General features: G+C 40.2%; 1 protein-coding gene across 1 annotated transcript in view; it reads left to right on the forward strand.

Moving 5' to 3' along the window:
* The window catches only part of LOC140231570 (protein sidekick-2-like), a 136,945-nt gene that overhangs the window by 63,462 nt on the left and 59,638 nt on the right, over nt 1–13,845 (forward strand). The gene's annotated exons all lie outside the window — the stretch shown is intronic.

Raw genomic sequence — 13,845 nt, forward strand, 5'->3', positions numbered from 1 at the left:
TGTGAGGTTTCTTAGCTTTCTGATTTGTGTCTCATCACTGTAGTTAGATGGTTCTTAATAGACAGTGCAACAGTAGAGAAAAACTTTGTCAGGGTTCTACAAAGCCACCAGGCAAGTACATCTCACTGCTGGACAAATGATATAATTTGATTCACATATGTCCAGCAATTAATTATGTCATACCACGAAAACAACATCTCGCGAAAATGTCTTTGACCTCCTCGGTCACGAAAATATCTGTATGCCAAATTAACAGCTTTTACAGTATTACATACACTGTGTCTCTGTAAACATTGCAATCTTCAGTTCAGGCGATGTCTAACCCTTGAAAGGTATTTCAGTTTTGCTAGTTGTCATCTGTGAATTTATGTAGGGATTTCAAGAGAGATAGATAGAGATAAAGAGAAAGAAAGAAAGAAAAAAAGGAAGAAATAGATGGCGGTTGGGGGTGGGGGTGGGGGGTGGGCAGGAGAGCGAGAAAGGAGGTGGACTGTTCAAAGAGAAGGCGGTTTATGACAACATTGTGATATCAGAGTAATGACTTTAATAAAGTATAGAGTAACATGACTCAGAAACCAGTTTTTGCACCATGCATCACAATAGCACTGTCTTTAAAATGTTGTATGTACATGTAACTAGCAGTTTGGATACTATGTAGGCCTACATTTGGCCAGGGATTTTTTTTTTTTTTTTTGTTATCAATTTTTGAAGGAGGAACTTGCCACTTGTTATTCCCTATTTCAAATCCTTTCTTCTTGAAAACATGAATTATCATGTTGGTTTCGGTTTTCTGTGTCAATAGGAAATTTGCAAGGGTAGTCTCACATGAAGTTGGAGTAAAGGAAGTAATTATACTGAGGTTGATCAATGGCTTATGAATGAAATTGCACTAATTGAACAGAACATGCAGTGTTTAAAGAAGTTAATCTATCTTTTTTTAAGCAAAACCATAACAGATTTTTTGAGAACATCCACTTTGATGTAACAGTAATGATAAAGGCTGGTATCCAGCAAGGAAAATATAAAAGAGAGAAGATTTGTTTCCACAAAAATAGATTTGATTTATGAAAATTATAAATAATCGTATGAAAGTTCACATCCGTGTGAAATCCTCTGGAATGAAAACAAACAAAAACAAGCTGCTGGCTTGAAAATCTGAAGGCATCCCTCGTGCGGATGACTCCCAAAGTCCGGATTATCTTCCCTGAATCATATTCGTCATCATTATACCCATGGTATCTATCAAAGAGTAGCAGTAGATCTAAGGATGTGCCTCTATTATCGGGTATCTTCTGCCAGCCGCAGCCCAGAGAATCTAATCAATGTCCTGCGCATATTGCCCCTGGCATCCCAATATCTTTCCACCACCGTCAGCAGGAGGTTTCTCACTGCCATTATGAGAGATTTTCAGTCTTACCAGAGAACTTGTTCCACAACCATATTTCTGAATTCTGTCAGAGGTGCAGAGTGTTCAGACAATGGAGGTGAATTTCTTCGCTGACTGCTAACTGCTGACATGATCCCATTCAACAGCTGTATCAAAAACTCCATGGCCTTTATATAATCAAACACACTCCTTCCTCTCTCATATACATTATTAAAGAATACATACGTGCCGTGCCTTTATGAACACACCTTTAATGATAGCATTCTCAATCATGGATAAGACACCAAGTCATTCACATCTACAGTTTTACAAATGCACCCTGAACTATGATTGGCTAAACATGATTTCAGAATTATGTGGGGGGGGGGGGTGAGAAAATTTATTTAAGTTTGCTTTCAGACTTACAAGAATCACTTGGTTTAAATTAAATGTGTTTCTAATCACATTTTACAAACAAGTTCACCTGCACGTCTGAAACAGCTGTAGCATCTTCCCCAAACCATCTGTTATATATGTGGTGCTAGCCAGGCAGACTAATACGTCATATTTTTTTCTTTTTTTTTCTATTTTCTGTACTTCCAACGAGAGATGAATTTTGCAAGTATTATTGGATTATTTAGAGATTTGGTTTCCTCTGCCGCGGGGTAAGTGTGGTTCTAACACTCAAAGAGGTTATATTCCTGTTTCTCCTACTCTGTTGTCCAAAGGCTATACTTCTTCTTGTTCTCCAAAACTATTGTAAAACACAAATCATGTGTATAAGACATTGAGCCTTACTGTAGTACTCAAGGGTTGTATTGATTTAACAAGTTTTGTTCTGATCACAGTCAGCCATTGAATTTTGGTGCATGATAATCTCAATCTTTTTAGCATCTCTTATCCAATCATTTATTGGCACCATGGAGCTAAGAGAAACAAATCACCAGAAATCATTCACATGTTTGTTTGTTTGTCTTTTTTCATTAATAACTCCCATTTTGCAGTGATAGATGGAGTATCAAAATTACAAAATACACTGTATGCTCATTTGCAGGATAAGTCATTGTTAAAAGATAGTGTGTTGTGATTACAGCTCTAAGCGTCCAGTAATTGGGATAAAGTTCCATAACGTGTATTGGAGACCTCTCTCAGCTGTCTGTACTATGTGTTCAAATCCCCTTGACCCTCCTTGTTGAGCAGTCAGCCGCAAGGCTGACCATCAGATTCTATCGTCCAGTCGCTGTCCCTAATCCAATTGTGCTGGTAATTTGCCCAGCAAATGGGCGGCTAATTCGCTTGTGGTTCAGATTGTTGTGCTACTGTCTGGTCGTTTATCCAATATGTGTTAATTTGGTAGACGGGAACAGCAGGAGAGGGGAAAGATTAATGTATAATTGTAAATTTAAAGCATTTGTTGTTCAAATTCTTTAATGACAGCTCTGACACTGCATACTGATGTGTAAAGTTTTTGTGTCCCTTTTTGCAACCCTGGAAATATGATTCCTCTGATATTGGTTTATTGTATAGGTAGATAATGTAGACCTAATCCTCAGAATAATATAACTGGAAACTTCTTTATGATAAAGGGTATACTTTAGATTCCCAGTGAATTTTTTTTTTAACCCCCCAAAAATTCCAACCATAATTCTTGGTATTAAAGGGGAGTGTATTCTGAAGTGACACGGATAGTTTTTCATTTCTTTTTTAGAAGCTCTCAGATGTATCACCGTGAGATTTCAAACACAATGTTGGGAGATATTATACTTCAACCATGCAAAATTTTGTGACGTTTGAAAAGGGGTAATGAATATGATATAATGAAGATGAACAATATTTATATCGTGCCATTTATCTATGGAACATTATCCACAAAGATGCTGGGAAAAATAGGTCTTCAGTTCAGATTTGAAGGTATCAAGGTTGTTACGACTCGAAATTACAACTCCGATATGTATGTTCTGTAAGGGGCATGCTTTGCGGGTATGGCAAATAAAAAAAAAAAAGCCATATTTTAATTTTTTCGCGGTAGATGCATTGGTTAACCTTTATAGAAATTGGACAGGGGCATGCAGTGGCGACAGCTGGCATGTGGCAACCAGCTCTGGCCAGTGTAGCTGGGCTCAAAATGATTGAAATCATAATGATACGGTCAGTGGCGGGTGGGATGGTCAATTCTGACGATCTCTCCTGAGGGAGGGGTGTTGGGTTGAGATGCTGGGTTCATACTAGGCGTGTTTTCATCAGCCCGAAGTTCAAACTAACAGGATATTTTGCGGTCTTGGAAAATAGCCCGATACTGCGAATGTGCGTCTTTATCCGCTTGAACAGCCCGCTTGGGAAAATTAGCCTGAAATTTGACGCATGCGTACTTTGCATCATTACTCTGCTTAGCGCGCGTTTTGAAAGTGGATTTCCCCGCGCAAAATCACCTACATCACCGTATGTACGATACTACAACCAGGGAAGGTGAGCAGTGCAGCATATTCTCTCCAAAGGGATATCAATAACACTACTCTTTCTTCTGTCCAGTGAGACATCTGAAATTAACAATTTGCAGAGTTTAAAACGCATGTGAATACACACAATCTACAAGAATCTTCAACTTTTTTGGAATAGGTAGAGTGGACCAGAAGAAGAAGTATAAAAAGGATGAAAAAGCCAGCATGCACGGTACGGATGTCAACAACAGTAGGCCTAGTACGTACATGTGATCCTTGAATACACCGTGGGTGTATGTACACACTCACTAGCTTGTACATACATGTAACATGCGCTTTCCAATAATTCCCCACAGCCAGCTGGCTAACCGGAAGCGTGGAGGGATCGAGAAAATTTTGGGCTGATGGAGACGCACCCAAAATAGCATATGTTCACAAATTAAAAGTGGGCTAAATCGCGAACTACGCAAGATTTCTTGGGATATTTTCCCGATCAAATTGCGCACTATTTGCGTCTTCACCGCACAAATAGCAGGCTAATTTGACTTCGCGAAATATTCCCAACTGCTAAAAAAGCGCTATTTTGAAAACTCGGGCTGATGAAGACACACCTACGGACAGAAGAGGAAAGAGGAGAGGAGAGTTTGGGAGCAGATAGATGGTAGCCCTATCTAGTGTCAAATTAGGAGAAGGAAAGTGAATTGAAATTAGGAGAGAGTAGAAGGAGAAGGCAGATAAGAAGGGAGAGAAGGAAGGAGCAGAAAAGAAAGACAGGAAGATTGAGGAGAAAATGAAGAAGAAATATAATAGGGAGGAGAGCAGAAGGAGAAGAAAAGAAAGAGAAAAAGAATGAAAAAAGCATCCCTACCCCACTGAGATTTTGCAGATCTCATTCTTCAACATTTGAGAAGAACAATGTCCAGAGACTTGAATAAATAAAAATGACAAAAAGTGTGATATAATTCCAAGAATGTGGACACACCCGCATTCCTGTCCGAAGTTTTTATTTCATATTTCACCATTTATAGTGATTGGATGGCACTCTCAGAATTCAGAAGAATAAGATGCAGTGTTAGAAACATTGCCACCTTACATTTTTGAGCACAATTTATATGAGCAAGTACTATTTTTCTACCAGCTATTAAAAGAAAAAATTACCTATGAAACATGAGTGAGTAGATGTTGATGTAAATTGATACTTTTGATTTACGAGTATGAGGCAATTATAAAGATTGGATTTAGTGAATGAAAGTGTGACACAGGAAATGGCTATAGAAAGTGAGAGTGAATGAACTATATGTAGACATTGAAAAACGAAACTTGAAAGGTGATATGGAAATACTCAAATGAGTTTGTTATCTGTGTGTCTATGTTGTAGAAAAACAAAACAACAACCAATGTTTGTATTTACATGAAGATTGGCAAGGAAGGAAGGGAGTTGATGAAAGCGTTGGGGGAAAAAATCAGAATAGGAGACGAATGCCAAAAGATATTTGAGCAAAATAAACAAAAGCAATTTAAGCAAAATTGTCTTTGAGTTGGCGTAGAAATAATTCAAATTTCACAAAGTACATGATCTAAAAAAGATTAACCTTAAACTTGTTCAGTATGCTGTTTCTGAACGTAATGTATCCCTCTGTCTACGACAGAACAAGTACATCATGTAGTTCTGCTCATGGATTTTTCTCCACTTGACGCTAAGCCAAGTTATAACTTTAAGGTCATGTTATCTTTGGCTATTTTTTGGTGGGGGGGGGGGGGGATGGGAGGGCAAAGATGAGCAAAAACCCGAGGAAACAGATCCTAACTACTCTCCAGCACAAATCAGTTGTGTACGCCAATATTATAGACAGGATGCATGGTGACATAGTGCAGCACATTATCTGGGACAGAGTCCCCCATTCATTCATTCATTCATTCATGCCCACTTCCCACCTAACAAACAGGTGCAGAGCTTCCTGCCAGCACACAACTACCACATGTTGAGAGCTGATTCACAGGCAACGAAAAAGGAACTGGACTAACATAGATAACTAGAAAGAGAGCGATAGATAGATAGAAAGATAGATAGATAGATAGAGAAAGGGGGAGGGAGGGGAGGAGATACAACTGTAGAAGAGAGGGAGAGATAGAGCCACGGCTTGTCGGATATTTCACAACTCTGATGATGATACCAGGTGACTGACAAAATTCCAATTGGGTGTTGTACCTTGAACTTGGCAGACTTGATCATTAGAAGGCCAGGACCTTTCGCCTCGTGAGGGCAGGGCAGGGGCAGCCAGGTCTCAGCTAGTCTAGTCTGCCAGGGTGGTATTAGCTGGAGATGCTGTGGGGTGCTACTGGGATGTTGCCAGGAGTGCAGACCCCCAAGCATACCCGCATCGAGGTATACGTGATAGGTTATCAGCGGCCAGTGTTGCGGGGTCCGCGTGGGCGCAATCATGGCGGGTTTATTGCACAGGCTAGTATTGGCCGTGCTTCCTTTTTAACTTCGTCAGGCAGGTGAGACGACGGAAAAGAGCATGCACTGGGGTTATGCACTTTCACTTGCAGTCGGTGGAAAAGTGGAACACTGGCTCCTTCTAGTCTGTTAGGATTTAATCAGTCTGACCTTTCTTCACCTTTTGCTTACTGGGTAGGTAGGCTTTTAAAGGAAATGTTTCATCGAAGACAAAAATCATTTTGATTGTATTCAAATGAAAGCCATATTTCAATTTTTTTTTTCTACAAAATCTTTGCTTGGTTAATTCTGGTGTAGAGTGAGAGAGGGACACTTACCTTCAAATGTCATGGTCCCATTACCATGACAACCAGTAAGACACACCCACAGGATGCCATTGTAGATGATGTATGCCTTTCAAGTAGATACAGCTATTCATACATCTTTTTTACCTGGATTCTCACTAGATCATTTTGATGTTATCACTCGATCATTTCATTCAGTACAAATTCCCCACATTTAGCCTTTAGGCAAATACAACCTATAGCCGTCCTTCAAGTATGTTTCGTTGTGGCTCTTAGCAACAGCACAATCCTATGTCCTATGCAGAGAAGAAAATAAGTTGGAAATTTGGACCAAGGACAATACTTTACACCAGGAATACCACATTTAAAACAAAGCAAAACACAACCCAAAAATGAACATTTTCGCAAAATTAAAAAAGAGCGTCATTACAGTGCCAGTCCCGTGTAATGGCCAATCAGCTGTGAGCATTTCTGATTGTTACTGTGATGAATATGACAGTTTTACCTTGCAGTTATACCAGTTATACATCTCTACTTGAAATGAGGCTCATGTCCTCGATCAAGTTTAATAGAATTCCTGTTTTGTCTCAGTAGCTATCCTGGTTTTGTTAAGATTCTTGGTAGGTTTTCCTGTGTACCCTATGATGATGTTTCTCTCTCAAATTTTCCTTGAGACCATGCATTGGCATGCTTGAGCTGATGTTATGTATTGTTGTCATGGCGATGCACAGTCTCCCTGTCAAGGTGCCGTCCTACCGGTGAAAAAGACCCTCAATCCAGGAAATGCATGTATGCCATGCCAAGGTGGAGATATCTTCCAGATTACAGCTGCTGGTTTGTGTTCAGTTTGAAGACAGATTCATCGACAGCCATGCCGACTATTAAATGACTCATAGAATAGTCAAATGACTACCGATATGTAAATTGCTCTGACCTTCGGAGTCTCATTTAGTGATTGCAGGGCTCTCATAACAGAAACCGATATGATTTGGATGGTCTGAAAGCAAACATAGAAGTTCATTAGTAATGTAATATGCATTGAATATGCATGCTTCCCGAACGGGAAGCGGATCCCAGATGTTTTCTTTGTCCAAGGTTGTGCGATAAACCAGGATGTCATTCCAATATTGCTTCATTTTTCATTCTTTGTTACATTTTTTTTTTTCTTTCCAGAAGTCTGTGTAAAAGTAATGTTAAGAGGTTTCACACCTGCAAAAGAACTTGTTTGAAACCATGTTTCTTATAGGCATTAGGTAGTTGGAGAGGCGCTGTTCAGACACTTGTGAGTTTCTTTGTTGACCACTTACTGCAAAAGACAGAAAGAAAGACAAGAAGAAAATAATTTTATGCCAACTGATGTGACACAAACTTCTTGGGCTATCAATCAAACACAATTCATGATACGTTTTATGGCCAAGAGTATGTACCCAGAGTACCAAGGTAAACTATATGCCCTACAGGCTGGTGCTGATGGCAAGGACGTTAGAACATGTTCAGGCAGATCTCTACCTCCTCAATACTTCTGAAAGGTCAAGCTGTTCAGGTTACAAGTGTGCACCCAAAATCGAGCAAAAATTCGAGTGGATAACACCTCCTGACAACGACTGACAAAGCTTGATGTACACAAAAAAAAAAAAAGAAAAAGAAAAAGAAAAGAAGAATGTGTTAGGGAGAAACAAGATTCAAATGTGCTTTAAGACCCAGAAAAACAGCTTGATTTCCGTGAAACGTGTTTCTATAAGCATGTCTGCAGAAGAGCTCCCTGGTAGGTGTGAAAGCCCGGAGTGTCTCCTAACAGGTTGCGATGAACTCTCTACCATGTCCCTGCACACATGTTCAATGTGTATGCGTGCCGACCGGTGTTGCAGTGAGGTAAAGGAGGAAAGCACTGACAAATTCAACAAAGCATATTCCTGTCCAGTGGTTAGATATCCTTTATTGGGGATGATGTCACCACTGATGTTGAGCAAAATGTACTGTGGCAAATGCAATATACCAGGTATATGGGGGAAGGTGTAATAAAGACTCAGGGCTTCTCTCTCTGTGTTGAATTCCTATAGTGCTCCGTTTTATCACGACAGTGGAGGAATCCGAGATTGCCATGTGCCAAAAAATTATTATAAAAAAAAGATTGCTGTACCTGCCATCAGAGTCTATTCTTTTTACGCAGTGTATACAACCACATGCATGTGTCTTTACCATCCAGCCACACGCATGTTGTTGTTGTAGCCATGGCCCGAGTCGCTGGAGACAGCCACACACGTGTATACTTTACATATCCATACACATGGAAAAGCTGGATATTGCCATGTGGAGAACCACTTCACACGCAATGTGCAAGTATAGGCCTACATCACACACCACCACCCTGCAAAGCGGTGAAAATAGCCTCACATTATATCATACCTTTTAGACAACTTTATTTTCATACAAGTTGAATGTTTTTTCACTCCATTCTCATCGTCTTTGTTTTGTTAGATGGATTTGAAAATCAATAGCGAAATTACAATTGATTGGAGAACTTCCGATCAAACTTAGGATCAATCGCAGTGCTACGACGGAGTCTTGGTACATCGGGACTTTGGCTGGTAGCTAGCACTAGCAGCGCAACCGCTAGGCCTGCACACTGACACATCATCAAAACACAGCATGTAAACGCGAACATGAGCATATCATACAGTTGTAACTGTCGCGACTATCAAAGAGTGTGCATGCTATGTGTATTCTCTGAATAGAATAGTGCTACATGCTTGTATTGTGTGTGAGTATGTACAGTGTAGTCTTATAGGGTAAGCAAGGTCACGCTGTCGTCATCAAGCCGCCGTTGACTACTGCACTGGCGCACCTGGCTGGCTGCTGGCATGGCCGTTAGAATGCAATCAGAATGCACCACACCAGAGGCCTTTGGTTACCGGGTATTTATGAGAAGTAAGATCTTCTTTGAGAAAACTTGCAATTAAAGCAGATTAACGTTGTTAATAAGACCAAATTTAAAAAACAAACAAACCAACAAACAAAAACCTACGAGAGAAAACAATGAGAATGAAATGGGAAAGCATTTTAGAAAATTAGAAAATAAAAGTTGTCTAGAATGTAAGAAAAAAATAGTTTGCATTATAGGATTGTAGGCTGGATACTGAGGGTGGCTGTATCCAGCTACTTGGGACATAGCTACAACGGCACGCTTGTGGCTGGATTGTAAAGACATACGAGTGTGGTTGTACATGCTGCCTTCTTTTTAACTACTAAGGAGACAAAGAGCTTCCACTCTTCTTCACTGCTGCATCTTTCACACAGTTTTTAATCTCATGAAATTTTGTGTGGGTGTTTTTAACTACATAATGTACATTAAATGAACAGTAGTTTGCTCTATTAACTCTTCCATGTTTTAGCAGCCAAGATCTATCCAGGGAGGTAGGAAGAAACTCTTTCTACCTCTCTGATCTATTCAAAGGTGAAACAAAGGAGAAGGGAAGAGAGAGAGAGAGGGAGAGAGAGAGAGAGAGAAGTTCACACAGTCAATTTCTGGGAAATGTTGTTTGCTTGCAGAAGTTTTAAGCTTCGAAACTTATCTCACAGACACTAAATATTCTAAAATTAAGGAGACTGCTGGAAATCACTTTCCCCAGTCTACAGCGAGATGAGTAGTTGCTTCCTGATGATGAGCAGAAAGCGGAAAAGCAGTGAACAGGATCTGTAGTTTAAAGGAAATCTGGAGAGCCAGGGGAACATTATCAACACTTAACTTGGAGTTCATGAATGAAAGCACAACAAAGCAAAACAAAGAACAGACAATGGAGAAAATGGAAAAGTGAGAAACATTGTCGAGGTCTAGTGGGTTTGGATTAGAGTTTGTTTGGGAGGGGGCTGATTTTTGTAGACTAACACGGCAGAAGAGCAGCCCTATGACAGATATTGATGACTTCCAATAAATCAAGCCAAGAGTATTTGATGCCTAGTACCATGATAGACCAGGGACCTGGTTCATCTATCAACAAGCAGAGACCAATACCTGGATATTTGGACTTGGGGAGGAGTGGAGGGGGGAGGGGGAGTGAAAAGGGAAAGGGTATTCTCATTGGTGGTGTCTGATTTTTTTCTTTTGGTCTTTTTTCGCCTTTAGTCTCTGCTGATATGATGTTTCTTTCCAACAAGCTGGAGTTGTCATTACTTTTGTGGTTCAGATATTACATGGTATATAGAGAAAAGATATGTGGGGTTATCAGAGCTTGGATGGGATTAAAGACATGTTGAAACAACAGCAACAACAAAACATAATTACAGATACAACTCCCATACGTTGGTGTGAAGGATCAAGGAGCTTAAGCTCATTGGAAGGATGTAGGAATGAACTTCATAAGACCATTGGCAGAGATCCCACGTTTGATCACAAGATGGTTAGTATACTATTATACCTTTTCCATTTTTTATTTCCTTCAAAATTTGATATAAATGCAAGGTACATACCATGCTATAATTTTTCTTAGGAAAGAAAATTGGGTACAGGCAAAACATACTTTCATTCTTTTGTCTTTGCTTGTTTTTTTTTTTTTTTTTTTTTTGGGGGGGGGGGGAGATAAGGGGTTTTTAACCAAAGACAATTTAATTTGTTCTATACAAAATGAAAGGACCCCAAAATTGTGTGTTTTTAATCTGTGCCCTTTCCCATTTTGCCGAAAGTACTTGTGCACCATACATGGCCAAAAACTGTCTCAGCTCTCTTCCGTGAATAGAACCAGCCTGAGCAGTTTGATCGTTAATCGTGAGATTTACCAGAAGCCATGGATAGGCTTGTGCCATCAACCGAAGCAGACCAGTCTGGTGAGATAGATACCTTGGCTCGCAAAGCGCAATGCAATGCAAGCTGCCGTTACTCAGAAAGTGATGTATGAGATGCCACTTGAAATTCACACTATAACAACTGTTTATGGATGCATAGTAGTCAATCACATTACATACTTTCACAGATGCAGGAGTATGTTACATTCCTAAATCTGCTCATGACAAGTTAATGTCCTTTTTGAAATTTACCATTCTTTTGAGTAAAGACAACATTCCATCATTTTTTCGTACTTTTCTTTCACATTTATTTGCTCTCTTTTTAGAACAACATAAACCATTATAATATGTTACATGAATGGTTGTATCCCAAGGTGGAAAAAAAAATTCTGTAAATACTCGGAGGCCCGTCATGAATCAATGATGACATTTGCGATGCAATCCTGACCCAGCGATTCTTGCTCACCAGAGGGCTGTAAACTAGGGTCAAGTCCAGAGGGGCAGCAGTAACCTCGGCTTCTCACTTCAAAGTCTTTGGTTTACTTTTGTTGTGTTTTCTTTTCTTTTCTTTTCTATTTTTTTCCTCCACGAGGTGTGAACAGTTCTGGGGCACCCTTCACTGTCACCATTTTTGGCACAAAGCTGGGGAGAAATGTGACACTTTTGTTTCACATCAGTTTTCGTAGTCTGCGTTTCCAGGGCCTTCTTTTCTTCCAACTTCATTTTATGACCAGTCTTCTCCTCCTTCCTCCTCTGTCTCCTTCTCCTCCTCCTCCTCCTTCTCCTTTCCTTCCTCCTTCTTGTTCTCCTCCCCTCCTCCTCCCTGTCCTTCTCCTCGTCCTCCTTCTCCTCTTCCTCCTCCTCCTTTTCCTCCTCCTCCTCCTCCTTTTCTTCCTCCTTTTTCTCCTCCTTTTCCTCTTCTTCCTCCTCCTCCTCCTTTTTCTCCTCTTTCTTCTCCTCCTCCTCTCCTCCTCCTCCTTTTCCTCTTTCTCCTTCTTTTCTTCCTTCTCCCCTCCTCCTCCTCCTCTTCCTCTTCCTCTTACCCTCCTTCTGTTCTTCTCCCCTCTTCTCCTCCTCATCCTCATCTTCATCCTCTTGCATCTCCAACTTTTTCTTCACTATCATCATCTTATTTTTATACTTCTTATGTAATAATTACCTTCTTCTTTTGTTTTCTTTTATCAACCTCCATTCCACCTTCTCCTCCTCGTCCTCCTCCTCTTCCTACTCTTCTTCTTTTGCATCTTCTTCCTCAAATCCCTGTTCTATTTTAAATATCCCACAATATTTGTTTTAATAATGCAACCCCAAACAAGGAGGAAAGCAAGTAAAACAACAACAAAAAAAAGTTTACAGGGATACCTCGTAAATATGAAATTACGTCATTGGGCACATTCACTAATTCGGTGTGATTTGATGTCTCAAGTCATTGACACAAGGCTAAGGCCGATCAGATTTCTCCGTCTCAGTAAAATTGATGGTGACGGGGGTGAGGTATGGGATAAATCCTCGTGATGTTGGGAGACTGTCGCCTCCGTGTCAATATGGCTTCTTACACCGCCTTCTCAAATATCTGAAGATGCTCTTATGCTACAGTAAATGTCAGTCAGTGTTCCCTCTTAAACATCCGTAGAGTCTAGTGCCCAATTCAAGTCCTAAGCATTTGAATTGCATCCAGTGTAACTTCAGTAAGCTGTTGTACAGATCAGGTCTTACTAACACGTCAGATCATAAATGAACACTTCCTATACTCGTAATAGAATTGACATCTTAATCTAGTGCTCATATTTATCGGGTATTATTTTGCTCTCACTGACCCTATTGAGTTAGAGCAGAGAGTTACAACGTACGTATTGAGACTGTCCATGTGCTGTAATGCTGCTGAGTGTTAGTCCTGCTATCTTATGCGATACCAGGAGTGTACGCCCCCTTTGTGGCAACTGCTGACCTGTAAATGGGAGCCACATGTCTACCTGCTGGGACAGGTATGTTATCCTGGGGTAGGGAATGATGGAAACAGAGGCCCAAGACTTTCAATACATGTACGTACCTGCTTGGTGGGGGGGGGGGGGGGGGGGGGGGAGGGGAGGAGGAAGAAACCTGCCACATGTTTCCGTATAGGCCTACAGTTTTTAGGATATTGACATAAAAGTTTTGATGCAGTCAAGCGTAGAAGACAGTATTAGTCATGGGGTCAGTTCAAGTTTGCTGGAAAAACATGCTTTTTAGAATATGAAAAGTTTCCCCTTTGAAAACCTTCCAGAACTTAAAGATTCAGGCAGGAGGTAGGTCTAACTAACTGAAATGGTAAATTTTTTACCTTTTTTTTCTTTTCTTTTTTTGTGTTTTTTTTACAGATAGATTGACGGAAGTTACTTTTCAGCTGAAGCACCTTGTTTTGCATCTTTAAGAGCTGTAATATCTATCAGGGTATTGCAATTACAGGTCACTTATTTTGCACAAATACACAAGTATGGATGAAACTGAAAAATGGATGAAACTGGAAAATGGTGGGAA

The sequence above is a fragment of the Diadema setosum genome, chromosome 8 (assembly GCF_964275005.1).
Source record: "Diadema setosum chromosome 8, eeDiaSeto1, whole genome shotgun sequence".
Lineage (NCBI taxonomy): Eukaryota > Metazoa > Echinodermata > Echinoidea > Diadematoida > Diadematidae > Diadema > Diadema setosum.